General features: G+C 39.9%; 1 protein-coding gene across 8 annotated transcripts in view; it reads left to right on the top strand.

Moving 5' to 3' along the window:
- ZNF385B (zinc finger protein 385B) overlaps nt 1-21,147 on the top strand; it is a 296,303-nt gene that overhangs the window by 182,942 nt on the left and 92,214 nt on the right. The window contains exon 1 of one of the 8 annotated variants that reach the window (XM_005300488.5): nt 6,905-7,062. The exons of the other annotated variants lie outside the window; for them this stretch is intronic. The gene's annotated coding sequence lies outside the window, so the exon portion shown is untranslated. Of the gene's footprint in view, nt 1-6,904; nt 7,063-21,147 lie in introns of those variants that run through there. 8 annotated transcript variants of the gene reach the window in all.

The following is a 21,147-nucleotide window of genomic DNA, read 5'->3' as shown; positions in this document are numbered from 1 at the left end:
CCCTCCCTGTTACAAGTTGAAACATCCCCCTCTCCCAGGGAGAGGATCACAGGACAGGAGCTGGCTCTATCCAGCCCTTCCCACAGGGACCTGCCTTGAGCCCCGGGGCTACAGGAGCTAGTTACAACTATCCCTGCTGCTACCGAGGAATTAAAGAGACATATTTACCCAGCAGCACTTGTGACTTTACCCTCCTCTCTGGGGCTTTCAGCACAAGATTCCTTCTTGCTGCTAACAAACCCTGGGACAGATTCTGCCACGTCAAAAAATCATTCCCCAGTAGAAATGGTGTAAAATTGTGTGCCAGCACTGCAACAGTTATTTCAGCCTGCAAATCCCCAGTTTCCATGTGTACCTTGGCTAAAGGTGCAAGGACTTTGTAACCTCCCACTAATTCTAATTCTGCCATTTTTCATGGTAAATCCTTCTGGATCAGGTCCCTCCTGACCACAGAGATCTCTGCACCAGTGTCCCTTAAACCTTGGAGCACTCTGCCATTAAGCTTAACAGCATGCATGTGCTCACTGCTTGGTTGTGTAGAAGCAACCTTTACAAATCGTGTGTGGTAAGAGGCAGTAGCCTGAGATATCCTGCAGCTTCATGTGTTATCTGGTGCCTTTTCCCACTCAGCCAAGGATTCCTCAGGTGCTCAGTGGACTTACAATGATAGCACCTTTTGGGCTCCTCTGCTTGTACAGGAGACTTGGGATGAGTAATAGGGGAATGGAGAGGTGAACTCCCAGGCTCCTTTTTCCCACGGTGATTCTGCTTTCCACCAACCCTGTACCCCTCTGCCAGTGGTTTATGTTTAATTGCAGTTTGATTTCTCAAGAGTCTGCAAACCCAGCTAATTCACCCACTGCACCCACCTTTTTGTCCCACAAATACTATTTTACATCATCACTGTTCCTGAGTAACTAAATCACACATTTCTTCCAAGCTTATAATGCTTTTTCCCCTCACCCACTTGTCTAATAAATCACTCATTTCATTTACATAAGCCACATTACTCAATCCAGATCCCCTCTTAGGACTCCTGGATTTTACCCTGTAGGTTTCAGGTGTAATCTGGAACTGTTTCAAAACCAGTTCCTTAAATTTACCATAGTTTGAAGCATCAGCAATAGGCAGCTTATAGAATATGTCCAGAGCTCTCCCAGTCAATTTTGCAACCAAAGTAGTCATCTTTTGATCTTCAGGAATCACGTTGGAGAGTGCACAATCTCTCAAAGGTGATGAAATATTCGGCAATATCACTGGATTCATCATACTGTGGGCATAATTGCTCCCATTGATGGATGTTTGGGGAAGTGGAGCCAGCTGCTGAAGGGTTCTGTCTTTTCCATTCCATTACATCCAGTTTATGCTTCTGGGTCTCAATTTGGGCCATATATTTCTCTGACTTTTAACTCCAGGGCTTTTAACTCTCTGTTTCCTTCTCCTCCTGGGCAGCTTTCTGTGCCTCAATTTCTTTGTCTTTTAAGTCCATCGCTCTTTTGTGAGCAGCTTCCTCCCTGGTTGCCTCTGCTTCTTTGAGCCTAATTTGAAACTCGCAGTCCTTTGCCTTCTCTTGTGCTTCCTGCCTGGCCAGCTCTAGTTTTGTGGCTGCCTTACTGGTAGTTATTTTCCTGCTTTCTTGTGCTTATTTCCCTCACCTGAAATAAACAAACAGAAAATAACAAACCAGTAACCACTTTATCTGTTCTCCAGCCACCACACTCAGAACTACCAGTGTCTCAAAGCAATCAGCTGTGCACAGATCCTGTTTGACTACGCCTCTGTGATGGGTTCGGTCACAGAGTCCCCCTTGGGACTGTTACCTGACGTGCTGAAACTACCTCTGAGCCCATTTTCCCTGTCAGCTTAGGACTCCATAACCCTGCATTGTTGAGCCAGACACAGTAGTCTGCTGCAACACAGACCCAGGTCTGATCCATGCCCCCAAAGCTGCAGACTTTAACCAAAAACTGCTTAGCAAGTCCCCTATCTCCAGCACCCAGACACCCAGTTCCCAATGGGATCCAAATCCCAAATAAATCCATTTTACTCTGTATAAAGCTTATACAGGGTAAACTCATAAATTGTCTGCCTTCTATAACACTGATAGAGAGAGATGCACAGCTGTTTGCTCCCTCAGGTATTAATCACTTACTCCGGGTTTACTAATAAACAAAAGTGATTTTATTAAGTATAAAAAGTAGGATTTAAGTGGTTTCAAGTATTAACAGACAGAACAAAGTAAGTTACCAAGCAAAATAAAACAAAACACGCATGTCTCCGCCTACTACATTTAAGAAACTGAATACAGGTAAATCTCACCCTCAGAGATGTTCCAATAAGCTTCTTTCAGAGACTAGACTCCTTCTTAGTCTGGGCCCAATCCTTTTTCCTGGTACAGTTCTTGTTAGTTCCAGCGCAGGTGGTAATTAGGGGATTTCTCATGACTGGCAGCCCCCTTTGTTCTGTTCCACACCCTTTTATATTTTTGGCACAAGGTGGGAATCCTTTCTCTCTCTCTGGATTCCCATCCTTCCTTCTAAATGGAAAAGCACTAGATTTAAGATGGATTCCAGTATCATGTGACATGTTCACATGTCCTGTGAGACTTCATTACTCACTGGCTGGCACCCACGAGTACAGGAAGGCTTACAAGTAAACAGAGCCATTTACAACCAATTGTTTTAATTAATGGGAGTCATCAAGATTCCAAGCCACCATCAATGACCCCATAGTTACAATAGGACTTCAGAGTAATACTTCATATTTCTAGCTTCAGATACAAGAATGATACATTCATACAAATAGGATGAACACACTCAGTAGATTATAAGCTTTGTAATGATACCTTACAAGAGACCTTTTGCATAAAGCATATTCCAGTTACATTATATTTACTCATAAGTGTATTTCCATAAACATATGGAGTGCAACATCACACATAAAATAAAAAAAATATAAATTAATGGAGATATCCTATCTCCTAGAACTGGAAGGGACCTTGAAAAGTCGTTGAGTCCGGTCCCCTGCCTTCACTAGCAGAACCAAGTACTGATTTTTGCCCCAGATCCTTAAGTGGCCCCCTCAAGGATTGAACTCACAACCCTGGGTTTAGCAGGCTAATGCCCAAACCACTGAGCCATCCCCTCCCCCCAACAACATACAATTTTATTTGTAATACACCGGACCCCAAAGGTATTAAATCCAATTCAATAAGGCTATATTTATTCAATAAAGTTTGTCATAATTCCATAAGGTTTGTCCAGGATATGGCAGGCTGTTGTCAATCAATCACAAGTATGTATTGGCATACATTAAAATTATTCTCGAAGACTGTCATGACTGGGGCTTGGGCAGTCATGACTAGTGGTTGGAACAGTGGAAGTCAGGCCTAGTAGTCTTGCAGTGGCGATCAGAGGCCAGAAACTGTGCCAAATCAGAAACTGGGAGTCCGAGCTGGAGGCAGGAGTCAAACCAGGGTCAAAGCTGGAGCCAGGGTCAGGAGTCAAACTAGGGGTCAGGGTCGGAGTCGGAGACCAGGGGCAGGGATCAGAAACAAGGCAGGTCAGGAAAGCAGTGCTCAGGAGTCAGGCAAGAAGTCTGGGTTCAATGTTTCAGCCAGCCAGATATTCACCCAGTTGCACAGACAACTTCCAGTGCTGCCTTCTGGCTTAAATAGTGCAGCCAGACCAATTGGTGGGGCTGGGCACTTCTCCAATCAGCAAACCTATGGGTGCCTTCTCTGGTGGGGCTCACTAGAACTCAGCACACTAGTTACTAGCAAGTTGCTGGATGGTGACTGGGATGTGAAGGTTTCCTGGAAGCCTGTGGTTCGAGATCTGTGGATCCTCACAAAGACTATGTGTCAAAACACATGTAGGTGTTAGGAGCAACAAAGAGCTTAATGGATATACGTATACTTCTGCAGCCGCAGTCCTGTCACTCCACAGTGCTATTCATAGGGCAACAAGTGAGGGAGGTTGTGGGGAGAAAAGTGAGGAGGTTGAACTCTACCAACCTATGAATTTTGTACACGTATATGCTATTCTATAACACTCGTGCCTGCCTATATATTCACCTACATGCTGGCGTTTATGTTCAGTAAACTGCTATGACTTCTGATTTGGAAGCATAAATTGTCATTGGAGTCTTGCTTATCAAAAAAAATGTGCATCAATGATGTAGTTTTTAATTTAAGAAAAGAATACTCAGATATTTTAATAATAATACATTGTATTTACATGGAATCTTTCATCCAAAAATCTCAAAAAGCACTTTTCAATTTAACCTCCAACACCTGTGTGTGTTTCGGTGCGCAGGATGGTGGGAAATTATATTTCAACTCATAAGATTACAGCATAAAGAGACCTAGAGTGTTTGGCTGATTTACCCTGATGTTGTAGTCCAATGGGAGGGATATCACTATTGAGGCTGTCTTGATGTAATATTCATAAACTTGAAAGTCAGAAGGGACTGTCATGATAATCTAGTCTGACCTCCTGCCTATTACAGGCCACAGAATCTCTCCCATCCACTCCTGTAATAGACCTCTGGTATATGAGAAATAAATTCTAAAGTACATGCCAAAGGAATCTGAGTTCAGGTTGGCCTTTTAAGATTTGGAATTTCCTGTTTGAGTTATTAAACTGAATGTTGCAATAGTACTAGTTATTTAAATGGAATTTTATGAGTTCCTTGGAATTTTCATTAGAAAGCTTTGTCTCCATTATTCATTGATTAAGTAAGTAATCCATAAAGTGGATGAATGTAAATCAGAACAGGGCACCCTTATTTAGGAATAAGAGTATCCACATGTGGGGTTATTCTGGAATAGCTCTTGCAGTTTAAATTCACACCTACCTTAATTCAAACTAACTTGCAAGTGTAGAAAGACCATAAGTGCCTGATCTTGAGAGGTGCAGAGTATCTGCAATGCATCTTGAATTCAGGGAGTTGCAGGTGCTCAGCATTTCTCAGGATCAGATCCTTAGCTCTTAATAGATCATTCACTCCCATTCTGTTTGTCACCTTAATCCTCCATCTTTCAGTAGACTGTTATCTACATGCTAGCATAGTACAAATAAATAAATACTATCTCTTGGTTGTCCGTTTATGCCAGCCATTAATCTCTGGCCTTTTTGGTGGAGCTTCCGTGTGGTATATTTATAGACAATCTCTATTTGGCTCACATTTAAGAGCTACAATTAATGCACTTTAAACATGTACTCCAGTATTAATTGTTCTGGCAGTAAAGGAGTAGAATTAGCCATGCTTTGCTATAGGATCTATCAAAACAAATGAATTCTCTCTTCTATCTCCATGGGATAAGGCATGCTATATTCAGAACTGGAATGAAAGTGATTTATCACTAAGAATAGTGTGCAATTTGAGAATATGAACAAGAGAAGTTATTTTGGGACATGGCTCTGAACAAATACAATGAACTAAATTCATCTCTCTCTCTCTCTCTCTCTCTCTCTCTCTCTGTGTAACTCCATCCATGTTAGTCCAAGCTGAACACTTTCAAAGGAAAACTGGTGTAAACAAGACCTATGCATAGAGGAAGGCATTAGATATTGCCACTAATAAATTGGAGCCTTTTGTTAGACTTGAACAAAGTCTGCTGCATCCTGAGGCTAAAGGATTATAGATAACTTGGGCCCTGATCCTGCAATGAATTGTATGTAGACAGAGTCCTGGAGCTCATTGCAGGATTTGTACCTCAATCAGGAACTCTGTGACTGCAATTGGTTACTCATTCTGAACTGTTTTACAGCTGTAAAAGTGCTTCATTGTTTGGGTGAACATTTACTTTAACAAAGTATATATGTGTGTATATTGAACTAAAGGAAGTTCAATCCATAGCATACTGTATCAGAAGAAAGGTTACACTTCATTCTGCTTGATATAGAAGTCTTTTAAAGCTGCTTTATGGAGCCCCTCATCTACCTTCTATTTACATCTGTTTATTTTGATGTAATATTTATTTTTGTTTGCTTTTAAATCATTTATCAAAACAGAGCTTAAACCTTTTGATCGTTTCCCAAGTGATCAGAGGAGGGATTTTCAAAAGTATCCAAGCCCCTTTGGAGTACAATTCCCACTGAAAGTCAATTTTAGGGTTTTATCAAAAATCCCACCCCAATCTGTTCTCTATTTAATTGAAAAGAAGTACTTTAAAAAAATTGCTGCTTCAAATTTGTCAGTAATCTAGATACCGAGAAGTTAAATATCTGTTTGATTCCCCACTTGTATCATAAATGTGCCATTGAAGTATATTTTTACACCATCATGTTAATAGCTCATATAATAATCCTCAATTGGGCAGTGAAATAACGGACTATAATAGCTTTGAAGGAGCTTTAATAGTCCAGTGTATTACTAAAACACAAATGAAAGAGTCCTTAACGTAGGTTTTAAAATGTTTCTAAAAGTATGTTAATTTATTTTGTCAGTTATCTGCGTAGTGGTATGAAGAATTATTGATCCATTGGAACTGTGGGGCCCATCAGTCCTGCAATAGGAGAGTGTCAATATTTCAAACAGAAATTTTGTTTGTATACTTGAAGCAGTTTCTTATGTGAGATGAACACAGTACTGTAATGTGTTACAGAGAATTTCCCCTCCCACGTCACCTAAAATGCCCATGATTAAGGGCTGATGCCATTTGTTTTTTCAAAAGCTTTAAAAACGAGCCATAAAAACACACAGCTGAAGTTTTAATCTATATAAGAACAGAATCAACTTTTCAACCGTTTAAAAACGGTCTGTAGAAACACTATTAAAATATATATTGTCAGTCTTTTAGGTTATATTTGGTCTGATGATGTCATGAGGTAGGCTATCCTCCCTCTGGAATCAAGTTGCAAACACGGTCCTGAACAGTAATTAGAGCTAAGCAGCAATTAGAGCACATATGATTTGTTCAGACTTATCACTTGCCTGCTGTCTCCTTGCACCAAACATCACAAAAGCAACCCGGTGACATGAAGGAATTATTTATCTCTAAATCTAATTCCACATATAATGCTGAAGTGGTCACGGGCTATGATCTTGCACACTAAGGTAAGCATTACTCTGTGTTTAGCACATACAGGGGTTTTCCCCCAACTGTGACTATAAATATAATACATCAGAAATTAATTTTCGATAAAGTAAAGAAGTATTTAGTTAAAACAGCTGTCTTTTGTTGTTTTTGGAAGGTGGGGGGTTTGTTTATTGGTTAATCCAATCTTTTCCTAAATTTTTTTCCTGCAAATACAGTAAACATACAAGGGAAAAATTTAATCCCTGATATAACTCCATTGAAGTCAATGGAATCACAAAAGGGATAAATATGGACCAGAATTTATGAAATATCAAAGCAAGTTTTGCCCTTTTCCCCCTTCTGTGTTAAAGAAAGTTGCTAACTTAGTTGTTGTGTAGCCTAACAGTTCTGTTTATGGTTTGCTGTCATTCTTGTTCCAGTGATTTTATCACATTACAACCAGCACTTGTTAAAAGTTGGAACAATTATTAGAAGCTTTCTGTGTCTCCACACACTCCTTCCAATCCCTCCCAAAGCATTGGGATAGGAGAAGGAGCTGTGATAGCTCGCAGTTAATGTGGGGGGATTTGGCTAGTCATACAGTGTGGTGAGCGAATGTTCCGGAAAACTGAGAGAAGGAAGAGTAATAACGTAGGGAGGAGAGGGGATGCAGAAGATGGGGAAAGGAGGAAGATTAGTGCAATAATAATTTTTTTCTATAGTGACTTATCTGAGGACCTCAGAGCACTTTACAGACATTAATAAGTTAAGTTTCTGAACACTACTGTGAGGTGAGTATTTTGAGTCCCATTTAACAGATTGGAAAACCGAGATTAAGGGCCTTGTCAATGGCCACACAGTATGTGTCAGAGCCAGGAACAGAATCTAGTCATCCTGACTCCCAAGTCTTGCACTTTACCCACAAAGTTATTTGGACTGCAGTATCATCAGTACACAGCTGATACTTGGCTCAACATCTTTACATTTCAGATTCGACTCATTCTCCTTCCACCTGAATGAGGTAGGGATCTGGAAAAAAGTAACTGACTGGCTGAGGGGTGAAAACATTATCTACCATCTCAAACAAGGTGTAGCAATGGCTTTGACGTTGCTTGTAAATACTGATCTCACAATAGTCCTCCATGTATTTTTTTTACCTCCAGGCTAAAATACTCTACTGTACTCAGATCTATACTTGATGTTTCCCTGGAAACTCTAGTAAGTGCAGAATGTGGGTGCTGCTCTCCTGAGTTGGGCAAGGTGCTGTGAACACATAACACTTGGGTAAAACTCAGCTTGGAGGCGCTTCCTGTCCACAGCCAGTTTAAGGCTCCCAGCTGCAAAATATTTTCCCTTTGAAAGTTTGTCAGAACCTGAATCTAACAATTTTTTCAGCACAATAAAGGAACTCTAGAGTTTGCTAAAAGAATCTAAGTTGGATTTGTTCTGCACTTATAACTCAAGCAGGAAGCCCATATAACTTAGTTTGTAGTAAAGCGTGTGATTGGATGAGTCTAAGCATGCAAGTAGTCTGTTCCTTGTTTTAAAATCATTTTCTTGTATGTTTTGTTCCATTTACTAAATAAACCTACTTCTTTGAAGAAGGCTGTTCATCACTGTATAGCTCTGGTCACAGACTGCCAAAGGGAAGAGATGCAGGTATCCATTCAGACCTGCGTAACAATAAATGGTTGGCAAAAATGGGGTGTTAAATGCAGATTCTGGTCTAAGTGAGTGAGAATTGTAAAATTCCAGCCCAGACACACAGGTGCTGGAACTAGGGTGCTGGGGGTGCGGCAGCACCTCCTGGTTTGAAGTAGTTTCTATAATATGCAGGGCTTACAGTTGGGTTTAATGGCTTTCAGCACCTCCTCTATACAAATTGTTCCAGCACACCTGCCCAGACAAGTAAAGGCACAAGCCTGACACCTAATGGAGTACACTCAGAGAGACCAGAAGGGGGACAGAGGTTCCCGCAGCCCTGTAACTATGAAACATTGGTGGGATTGTGACAGTGATGATATAGATAGATAGATAGATATTAGAAGGAAAAAGTAAGAACATTTATTTTCCTGTCTTCTTTTGGGGAAAACAATAGGAAAAGACAGAAATAAAGAGCTATCGACAGCTCAAGAAAAGTCAGCTAGTAGAATTGTGCAAAGAAAGGAACCTGAACTCTAGAGAGCTGAAAAAGACACAGCTGGTTAGCCTGCTATGTTCTGATGACCAGAAAAGAAATGGCATCCCAGAACCAGATGAGGACTGGGGAGGATGATCCAGTTCGTTCGGGGCATCTGTAGATGTTAAGGAAGACAGGCTTGAACAAACCAGGACATTCTGAGGAGGACAATGGGGTCAGACATTGCATGTAGCAACTGGACCCTGTTGAGATGGAGTTCCCTGAACCAGAGCAGTCTAGAGTGGGAGAACCTGCAGCATGGGAGTGAAAAGCAGGAGGGCCAGAGATGCTGGTCCCGAGCTCATGTTAGTGCAGCCTCAGGGAAGGTTTAATTCAAACCAAGCTACCTATGGTCCCAAAAGGCTGTTTCAGCAGTGGGGAATTGCAATGCATAGGGACACCCTGGCTACACTTCCTTTCTTTGGCTCATCCCCTTTTCTGGGATTGAGGTGGTGCTGCACCACCTGTGAATTCCTCTATTGTGAGTGAATCCTCCACTGACTGGTTTGACTGGCTTTATGCCCTGTAACAATTCAAAGCAGCCATACTGAGATCAAGGATCTAGCCAGTTCTGTATGTGATAATCTTTGTTTAGGAATAAACTGAAGAATCACAAATATATAGAGTGAAATCCTGACCTATTGTGGTCCATGGCAAAACTCCAATTGTCTTCAGTAGGGTCAAGATTTTGCTCATAGTGCCTAAGAGTACTGTATGTATTAATAGCCAACTGTGTTTATTTAGAATGGTGCAATCCAGTGCAGCAGAGTAGAATATGCTAGGTTATGACATGCCACGCAGCTTTCTAATTGAACAAATGGCTTTGTTGGTTTTAGAAGTCTGCAAAATTAGCTTTGTAGAGAAACAAATGACAAATATTTCCATGCCACCTACAGATAAAAGCAAATCACAGTTGTACTTCAGCCAGCGCATTGCTTCTAAATGTAGTGAAGGATGCGTCTTAATTTATTTAATTGCTTAAGCTTGACAAACAGCCAATACTAATAAATATGCACTAATATTAGTATGGTGTTTTTTGGGTTCATTTGACTTGGAAATATAAATATTGAAGAAGAAACAAGTGGAACAGTACAGCACAGTGGCTGCCAAAATGAAATTGTATATGGCATGAGTATTTCCTCTTCTGATATTTGTATTGTTCAGGAGCACATGCAGGACAAAAGTTAGAGAGAGAAATACTGTACAGGTTGCACAATCTGCAGGTTAAAATTTGAACAGATTATGATAAAGATATAGGCGCTATGAAGGTTAATTCAAACAGCTGTGACCTAACAATTTTAACATGATTTTTCAGGTGAAGAGGTAAAAATATCTCTCTCAATTCTAATTGTTTGGATTCTTTTTGCCCTTTTTGGTATTTACAATACAAAGTCCAGGATGATTTGTTGTTGATTTTTAAGCTGTTTAACGTATAGAAGAGTTACAGGTGTAAAAATTAAGCTTTTCTTGATTAATGTTGATTCATTTTCCTGTAAAATATTGAAATTGTTTTTCTTTAACAACAAAAAGCTTTAAGATACACATCTGTTTTTTTCTGTTTCTAATTTTTGATACGTGTACTGAATTTTAGAGACTGGAGAACAAATTCCTAGAGTGCCTTTCATATATTATTAATTATAAATATTATAACTGATTGAAAACATCAACTTTTTTGTGATAAGCTCCACACGTGAACTTCATGCATAGTATTCACAATCTGTTTTAAACATGAGGGAATTGAGGGAGAAAATTCTACTGAGGAAAAAACATTTTAATTCATAGAAATGAAAATAGTGCACAATCCTGAGTATTCCAGAGTTCACAAGTTAGGCAGGATAATATCTTTTACTATACTAGAAATTGGTCCAGTAAAAGATATTACCTGACTTACCTTATCTCTGTCATATCCTGGGATTAACATGACTGCTACAACACTACAAACAGCTCACTATTCTAGTGAGGAAGGCCCCAATCTCTCTCAGCCTTGCGCATACACTTAATTTCAAGGATGGTGAATATTTCCATTGATGTCAGTGGGACTACTCACATGTTTAAAGTTAAGCATGTATATAATGCTTGTAAGGTCAGGGCCTAAGAATGGAGCCTATTTCACAGCATGCAGTGCATTTATAATTAGACTAGTGAGGTAATTAGAGTCTAGTTATAGTATTATCCTTTATATTATATTTAAACTATTTAAGATATTGGGCTTCATCCTGCCCCTGCTGAAGTCAGTAGCCCAGAACATTTTTATTGGTAGCATGTTTTACTTTGATAACTTGTACTGTTGACATTGTGAGGTTGATATTGGGAAAGGGATTACGGGTAAATCATTATACTGTGTATTTTGTAGCTACAACATTCCAGGACAAAAACCTCATAAAAATTTCCATAGATGTGAAGTGAATGAAAATGTGTTGTCCTGTCATGTAAATTATTTACCCAGTTATTTACTAGCAATCATTTTTATCTAAACTAGTTATTCTGGGAACTCTTCAGATATTTTTGCTGTATATCTCTCAACTGCATAATCAATATGTAAATACAGCCTATATATCTACTGTAAACTTTTTTATTGTACACTTACATTTTTTGCAAGCTGTTTATAAATCCTAATATTGTGTGGGGGAAAATAGGTAAGCAGGGGTGTGAAATCCTGGCATGTTAAGTCAAAACTCCAATTAATGCAAAAGGGTCATGATTTCATTCCAGGTTTGTATACTGCATGGCATGTTTAGGAGAAATCCTAAATACATTTGACATGTAGAAACACTTTATTTCAAAGTATCTGCTTTTCTACAACTCAGAGTGTGAGAGAGCATACATGTAGAATCCTGTTAATACATATAATCATAAGACATTTCTTTCTGGATGATTGATAATGGAAATATTAGTGTTTCCTTCAAAATGAAAATGTGGAATGTCAGAATGATTTTCATAGTCTGGCTTGTTTATTATGTGAAGTTGAGTTAGTTATCTATAATAGTGCTATAACTTATCTATATAGTTCTTACAGTTTTATACAATATGGTCATGCCATATGAAATGAATGCAGAGTTTGTTGCAGCAGTTATGTCAAAAAGGCAAAACCCTTCAGAACCTAATGAGATCCATAATGTTTGGTGGGTCAGTTTCTCTAGTTTTGTTGCTATGCAAGGTCAGACATGGACTAAAATAAAGTGTTTCTGTGGATTGCCTTGCCTCCTGATTTTGGGGCAAGTGGACTTTCTACTAATCATATCTTACCCAATAGCCATTAGTAACCAGTCTGAATGAATAGTCATTCCTACTGCCTTTTGAAATACCACCTTTGACAGTTCTACAGGTTTTAAATAGGTAGCCATGTATGTCGATGCAAGTGCTTCATATTCTTTAGATCACTTCATAGGTCAATGGAAGAATTGACTGTTCCATTGATGTTTGAATAAGGTTTGAGAGGAATGAAGTCAATACAACTTCTAGATTTCAAATTATGTATGCATCACAAAGGTTTTAGTGATAATCATATTGACTCTTGAAGGAACTCATTCATTAATTAGTACAGTGCTTTGGGGATATAAACTGCTTAGTATTTTTCCTATTGTCAGTGGAAAGCAATGGAAGTGTCTCATACACGCCGCTGTTTTGATTCACAAGTTATTTTTAAAAATAAGTTACGTTGCCTGGGCAGTGCTGCTCTCTCAGGATCATGTTAATTTGCCATTTGGGAAATTCAGATAAAGAATTGGTCTTGAAAGTCACTCTCTCTCCTTTAGCTCTGACAAGCCATGGGAGCCTAGAGGTAGCAAATGGCAAGCACTAGCTTTTATTCTGCTGACTGTGTCTTAGGGAAAAAAATAGAAGAAAACCTGATAGATTTATTCACATAGCATTTTGTTTTCGTGGGGGGGAGAGAGAGAATCTCAAAGTTCACCTTCCTGAAAATGCTTAATGCACTACTTCTAAAATACAGCTTTGCTTCAATATTATGATACCTGCACCTCACCATTTTCAGAACTAAATACAAAATTCATTTATTTGACTTTGCTTTCTCTTAGTAATCTCTCTCTCTGATATACTCAGAGACGTACAACACTTTCACTCACACAACTAAGCAAAAAAAATAAACAGAAAATCCCCGAAGCCTATAAACTAATCAGGGGAGCGAGAGAGAGATTATTTCTGTTTTTAAATACATATAATTCAGATTCTATGGGGATGAGTCATATAAATACTTAGATTTAGTGACCTGCAGGGGTCCACTATATTTGTATACCATTTCTGGAAATATCAGCTCCTAATGAAAGTAGATAGTAATGGGTCATATTGCAGCAGGGATCCAGATAATGGAGCATCATTTTAATAGTGATTCTCCTCTGAAGGGAGAACCCTAATTGATTATTTTTAATACATATTTCATTAGATCATTAAAATATGATTTACTTGAACACTTCACTCTTTCCATATAGTTGTCTATAAATAAGTGTACTAAGGACTCAAAGGACTTCTTCGAGGGATGTCAGAGTCCTTAGAGGAGTAGATGTTGGCTTGGATCATTATTTTTTAGTGGCCACCTTACAAGTTAAACTCAAAACGATCACAAAGATGGACCAAAAACAGTGTTACAGCAATAGAGAAGTTCAAGGACAAAGAAACAGGTCAGATTCCAGATTGCACTTCACAACCATACCAGTGTTTAGCAAGACCAAGCTGTTGAAAGGCAGGAAGACATATGGTCAAACTGGAGGAAGATGGTAGTCAAGACAACCGAGGAAGAAGTGGGCTGCCAAAGATGGCAGAAGAAATATGCATGAATTGCATCTGGAACATGGGCAGTTACTGACTAGCAGAAAGTTATGAATGCAAAAAAGGAACAGTGCAAGACACATGCGCAACTCTTAAAGGTGGATGCAAAATACAGAGAAAAGGATAAAGAAGAGTTTCAGGGAAGATAGAAATGCGTGGGATCAGGAGAAAACTGCAGAGGCAGAAGAAGCAGCACAGAGGGGAGACTTGAAGAAGCTTCATAAAACAGTGAAAGATTTCTCGGGAAGAACCAGACTGTCACTGGAGATAAGAACATAAGAATGGCCCTACTGGGTCAGACCAAAGGTCCATCTAGCCCAGTATCCAGGTGCTGCCCCAAAGGCAGAGGTGAAAGTAAGCTGGTACCATACGAAAGTAAGAGTCTGGACTGGCTTTCCCAGGCAGCAGAGCTCAGGCAGCGATTTGAAGAGCCCGGGCCCTTTAAATCTCCGCCGGCTCCAGCAGCAGGGCTCTGGCAGCAATTTAAAGGGCCTGGGGTGGTATCAGTGGCCAGAGCCCCGAGCCCCACTGTCGGAGCTTTGGGGTAGCAGTGGCAGGGCTCTGGCAGTGATTTAAAGGGCCAGGGGATCCCGGCCGCCACTACCGCAGTGGAGCCCTGGGCCCTTTAAATCGCTAACGGCTCTGGCAGCGGGGCTCCCAGCAGCCTCTGCTGCTACTACAGCCAGAGCCCTGGGCCCTTTAAATCTCGATTTAAAAGGCCCAGGGCTCTAAAGGCCCCGCCTCTTCCAGTTGAGGCTACACCCGTTCTGGTTGAACACCCCCCACCCACCCCCCGCTCAGGACTCCGGCGTACCAGTAAGTCCTTTAAATTAGTTTCACCCCTGCCCTGAGGGAATGAACAGAACAGGCAACCATCAAATAGTCCCCTGTCGCTCATTTCCAGCTTCTGGCAAACACAGACTAGGGACACCATTGTTGCCCATCTTGGCTAATAGTCATTGATGGACCTATCCTCCATGAATGTATCTAATTCTTTTTTGAACCCTGTTATGGTCTTGGCCTTCACAACATCCTCTGGCAAGGAGTTCTACAAGTTGACTGTGCATGGTGTGAAGAAATACTTCCTTTTGTTGGTTTTAAACCTGCAGCTTATTCATTTCATTTGGTGACCCCTAGTTCTTGTGTTATGAGAAGTAGTAAACAACACTTCCTTATCTACTTTCTCTACACCAGTCATGATTTTATAGACCTCAATCATATTTCCCCTTAGCCATCTCTTTTCCAAGCTTAAAAGTCCCAGTCTTATTAATCTTTCCTCATGTGGAAGTCGTTCCATACCCCTAATCATTTTTGTTGCCCTTTTCTGAACCTTTTCCAATTCCAATATATCTTTTTTGAGATGAGGTGACCACATGAGAGTACCATGGATTTATATAGAAGCAACATTATCTATACCCTTAATTATTTCCAGCATTCTGTTTGCTTTTTTGACTGCCACTGCACATTGAGTGGATGTTTTCAGAGAACTATCCACAATGACTCCAAGATCTCTTTCTTGAATGATAACGGACCCCATCATTTTATATGTATAGTTGGGATTATGCTTTCTAATGTGCATTACTTTGCATTTATCAACATTAAATTTCATCTGCCATTTTGTTGCCCAGTCACTCAGTTTTGAGAGATCCTTTTGCTCTTCGCAGTCTGCCTGGGTCTTAACTATATTTAGTAATTTTGTATCCTCTGCAAATTTTGCCATCTCACTGTTTACCCCTTTTTCCAGATCATTTATGAATATGTTGAATAGGACTAGTCCCAGAACAGACCCCTGGGGACACCACTATTTACCTCTCTCCATTCTGAAAACTGAACATTTATACCTACCCTTTGTTTCCTATCATTTAACCAGTTACCAATCCATGAGAGCACCTTCCCTCTTATCCCGTGGCAGCTTACTTTGCGTAAGAGCCTTTGGTGAGGGACCTTGTCAAAGGCTTTCTGAAAATCTTATCTCCGCTGGATCCCCTTGGTCCACATGCTTGTTGACTCCCCTCAAAGAATTCTAGTAGATTGGTGAGGTATGATTTCCCTTTACTTAAAACCATGTTGATTCTTCCTCAACAAATTATGTTCATCTATATGTCTGACAATATTGTTTCAACTAGTTTGCCCGGTACTGGAGTCAGGTTCAGAGGGCTGTAATTGCCAGGATCACCTCTGGAGCCCTTTTTAAAAATTGGCATCACATTAGCTATCCTCCAGGCATCTGGTACAGAAGCTGATTTAAATGATCGGTTACAGACTACAGTTAGTAGTTCTGCAATTTCACATTTGAGTTCCTTCAGAACTCTTGGGTGAATACATCTGGTCCTGGTGACCTATTGTTGTTTAATTTATCAATTTGTTCCAAAAACTCCTCTAATGATACCTCAATCTGTGACAGTTCCTGAGATCTGTCACGTAAAAAGAATGGCTCAGGTTTGGGATGCCCATCAGGAACTCTCATGGACAGAAAATACATGAACAAGTCAGACAATGGAAAGAACGTTTCCATGCCGAATTAACTGTCCAGAATCCTGCACGTGTTCAAGAGAAATGCCAATGCTAAGTTAGAAATAGAAAAGGGGCAATAACACCCAATGAAATTAAAGCAGACATCAAAGGTCTCAAACAGGAGAAAGTTCTTTGAGTTGACAGAATTTAAGCAGAGGTACTTAAGGCAGGAGATGAAATTCTTACTGAGCAGTTACCAAGACAGTGTAATGAAATATGGATGAAAGAACAAGTGCCACAAGACTAGAAAGATGGAATTATTCTGATGTTGCCAAAAAAGGGTGATCTTACTCAGTGCACGAATTGGAGAGGTATTGTACTATTATCAGTCCTTGGCAAAGTATTGACTACTAGTATGCTGAATAGAATGAAGAAAGGAGTGGATGAAATATTGTATGAAAAATAGGCTGAGTTCCATCTATGTAGAGCATGTTTTGAACAGATATTCACTCTTTGACGGATCACTGAAAAAGCTACTGCTTAACAAAGCCTCATTTTCATCAATTCTATTGACGTTAAAGCATTCCATAGTCTCTACAGAGACACCCTGTGGAATATTGCTAGAAGCTATGAGATATCAGACAAGCCGTTCAACATAATACTTTTATATAATGCAAGTAGATGTACAGTAAGATTGGATACAGGCCTGGGTGAGTGGTTTGATATTATGACCGGAGTTAGACAAGGATGTTTATCACCAATCCTCCTTGCATTAGCAATAGATTGGGTGATAAAGTGGTTAACAAGAAGCATAGTAAATGGTGTAAAATGGGTTAGCAGGGATGAATTAAAAGACCATGACTTTGCTGACAATATTGCTTTACTAAGCATGGAACAGAATGATTGATCTTACATCAGAGGTACAACAAGAAGCAGCAAAAATTGGACTGAAAGTAAATGCGGAGAAAACAAAGATTAGGAAGGTAGGAAATGGAACAACAGATGCAAAGGTGCATGTGGATGGAAAAGAAATGGAACAGGATGGAAAAGTTCTGCTATCTGGGGAGTGTGATGACATTTGAAGATGGCTGCAATAAAGCGATTCATACAAGATTAGGAAAAGCAAACAGCATTTTTGGAAGAGTGAACACCATGTGATCAAAGAGAGGTCTCCCCACTAAACTGAAGACTATACCCTGTGATTGTACTGAGCGTGCTACTGTACAGAGCAGAGACTTGGCTGATGGTGGTGACTAACAGGATGAGACTAGAATCTGCCCATCACAGACGGCTGAGGAATATACTTTGCTTTTCATGGAAAGACAAAATAACCAATGTGAGAATAAGGGCACTGACAGAACTGGACATGCTAAAAAATTTTATTGAAGAAAGAGGGCTCAAATGGTTGGGACATGTACATTGTATGGAAGATGGGAGCCTTGCTAAGCAAGCATTACATTGCATACCTAAGGGAGGGGAGAGAAAGTGAGGAAGGCCAAGGAAGAGCTGGCAGAAGAGAATGAGAGGATATTGAACAAGCTGGCATCATCTAGGAAGAAGTACTACAACTAGTGGGTAACTGTGATCATTGGAGGAACGAGACTGATGTGTCAGCAACACAAGACAAACTCCAATTTAAGGTAAGGACTCATACAAGACTTTCTTTTTTTAGTCGAGTGATCCTTTTCAGGCTATAGGCAGTGGAGCTGAAGCAAACTTTATTCAGTCTGAAAGCCTCAGTGTTGTCTCTGGCTCAGAGTTGTTTATATTTAAAAAACACTTCAGCGTGTTGTTGAAAAATATTTTTGACAATGTTCAAAAGTGCCTAATGCAAATTAGTAAATGGTACTGAAAGCTTTACAGCCCTGAAAAGGGTCACAGATTAGTGCACATAGAATTTTCATAGAGTGTGAGATTTAAACCATTTTAAACATCTCCTGTCTGCTCCTCGGGGTTCCAAACCTTTAAAGGAAAAATCAGGTACTTTGGATGACAATCTAAAATCTAAGGTGAGGGTGACTGAGTGCACTGTGTTTGCAGCCTATGAATGAATTCAGCCAGTGTCTGCACAACCAAGGGGATGATTGTTGTCCATCTTGAAGGTGTGTTATAAGTTCCAGCAATTGATTTGATGATCTGGCCTGATGTTCTGAAAATGCAGCACTAAAGAGAGAAAAGAAAACACACAACCCCACCCACTTCTTCAGAGGTTCCTATTCTGCTACCATCCCATTCATTTGCACCTTCTTGCCTTGAGTGGTTGTTGTTACTATGCAAAGCAACCCTAAAGGCTTGTCTACACTGGCACTTTACAGCGCTGAAGAGGTGTGAAAAAGCACACACCACCACCACCACCCCGAGCGCTGCAAGTTTCAGTGCTGTAAAGTGGCAGTGTAGACAGTGCATGGCTCCCAGCGCTGGGAGCTATTCCCCTCATGGAGGTGGGTTTTTTATAGCCCCCGGGCTCGTGCCACAACTACACAGCCACGTTAAAGCACTGCCACGGCAGCGCTTTAAAGTTGCTAATGAAGACATGCCTTTAGTGATTCAGCATGGCTGGAACTAGTGGAAGGATTTGAAGATGGGGAGAGGAGGATGGGCAGCCACTAAACTGAGCAGATGGTAAATTTAGATTTAAAAAAATAGAGAGCCCTTTCTAAATAGGGATTAGCAGTGTGCATGACAATATGTAAACTATCATCTCTCTGCCAATACTCTTTAGAATAACTGGTCTTTCCTGTCCTGCATGGTAGCTTTGTGAAGCACCGATCTGGTACTGGATGAGATGTACTTGGGATTTCAGTGTAGATTTTTAGAGGTGAAAGACTGTTGCCCAAGTCTGTGTTATCTAACCTCCTCCCCATTCACATAGCAAATTTTGTTGGGACAGGTATCCTTGGATTGGAACCATGAGAGAAGTCTTCTGTTATACAGGAGAGTGACTGAAGTAATGCTTCGCACCACCGCCAACAGTACAATAGCAGTACTTTCACCATCTAATCTATTAACTATACATAACTGTTTGTTGTCAAACAAATGAGTAGTTAACGCTGACAGCTTCTGATAATCAGTGGGAAAAAAATCTCTCTCCGATTTTCAGGTAGTTTGAAGCCATACCTGGATGATAGCAGATGCTATCTAAGAGACATAGTATTTGTTACATTGTTCTGAGACACATTTGTGCAGGAAGTGAAAGGAGAATTTATTAGAATAAAGTGGGAAGCACTCTGGATCTTCAGCTAGGATCTAAGAAACTGATTTCGTCCCTTAACTTGTCAGAGTGGTTCTGCCGAGGACAAATATTTTTTTGGCAAAGTCTCTGCCTGTTTCTTGAACCTGATGATGTAACTGTAGATAATTCATGCAGCTGGAGTCAGAGCAGCAGCAGCAGCAGATGAACTAGAAAAAATAAGTCACATGATAAAACACCAGGAAACAAGCTTGTAGGAAATCTTTTGGGGTTTTTTATTATTATTTTAATCCAAACACCAGATATTTCTTTTGTAGAATATATCCTAATAGTACATGTGGAAAGAGTTTTCTTATTTCTTGAAGCCGTTAAATAAAAAAAATATGGTAAAACAGTGTTTAAACTAAAAACTAGCAGGTTGAGGTGCATGAATGAATTTACAAGAAAGATCACTTATATTTATGCCCAAGATTTACTAATATTTTAAAACAATCTGACACAGTAAAATGTCTGCATCATTAAAATGCTAATGAAATGGTAAACATCTGCTAAATTTGTAATGATAATGAACATTGTCAGCTACATCTTTGTTGTGCCAGTATTCCTGCTTGGTTCATATTTGCATACAAATTTGATTGGGTGACAGTGGGATTGTTTGACCTTTAGGGAGAATTTTGGTGCAACTCGGTGTTCCATTCTGCTTGATCTGATGACTCTCAAGTGTAGAGGTTCTAGCTTTGTCACTTTTGGTCATCTCTTCCTGCTTACGTTGCCAGGGATTTTTACAAGGAGATTGGGGGGTGGGAGGAGAGTCAATGGGCCTCTGTGACTTGATTGGCAGGGGTAGTAGAGGAGAGGGATTTTAAAGTAAACTGGTGTGGGGGGAGTGAAAATAGTTGAACACAGGTTTATGTGTGAACTGTCTTCGCTAATCAAACTGCGGGGCGCATGTTTTATGTAAGTTCTGTAGAATCTCTGAATCTATCCTGGTATCCTGAAGATATTCCAGATTTAATTACTCTGACATCCCATATCATGGCCTGCACAAATTGCAGTGAGGCTTCTGGTGTATGTTGTGTTAAATTTGAGATATCAGTAGTCAGCCAGGATGTACCAAGAAGAGTGCACGGAGATATGGAAAAAATAGTGAAAACTTATTTCTCTGATGAATACTCACCACAGCCTGGTTAGAAGGGATGGGAGGTCAGTCATTACAAAAACTCAGCCTTAATTTTAATTTTAAACTGAAATTATAGCTCAGTTGTAATTGAAGCAATATTTATAAGTTTGGCTAAATCAAAATATGTAAATATTTGTTATTGAAGAATTAAATTGACAATGGCTGGAACATTACCTAATTAGAAGCACAGTGGGTAATTAAATACATTGTAGCAGTGTGAATACAATACTGAATTCTGTGTATCTAATATATCAGAATCAGCTAGTAAAAATACAATACAATCATCTTTTTGCAGCTGAGGACAATTCCTTTGGTAAATCTCTTGATGCACTATT

Source organism: Chrysemys picta, chromosome 11, assembly GCF_011386835.1.
Source record: "Chrysemys picta bellii isolate R12L10 chromosome 11, ASM1138683v2, whole genome shotgun sequence".
Taxonomy (NCBI): Eukaryota; Metazoa; Chordata; order Testudines; family Emydidae; genus Chrysemys; species Chrysemys picta.
The sequence above is the reverse complement of the archived record's forward strand: the minus strand, read 5'-3'. Positions and strand labels throughout refer to the sequence as shown.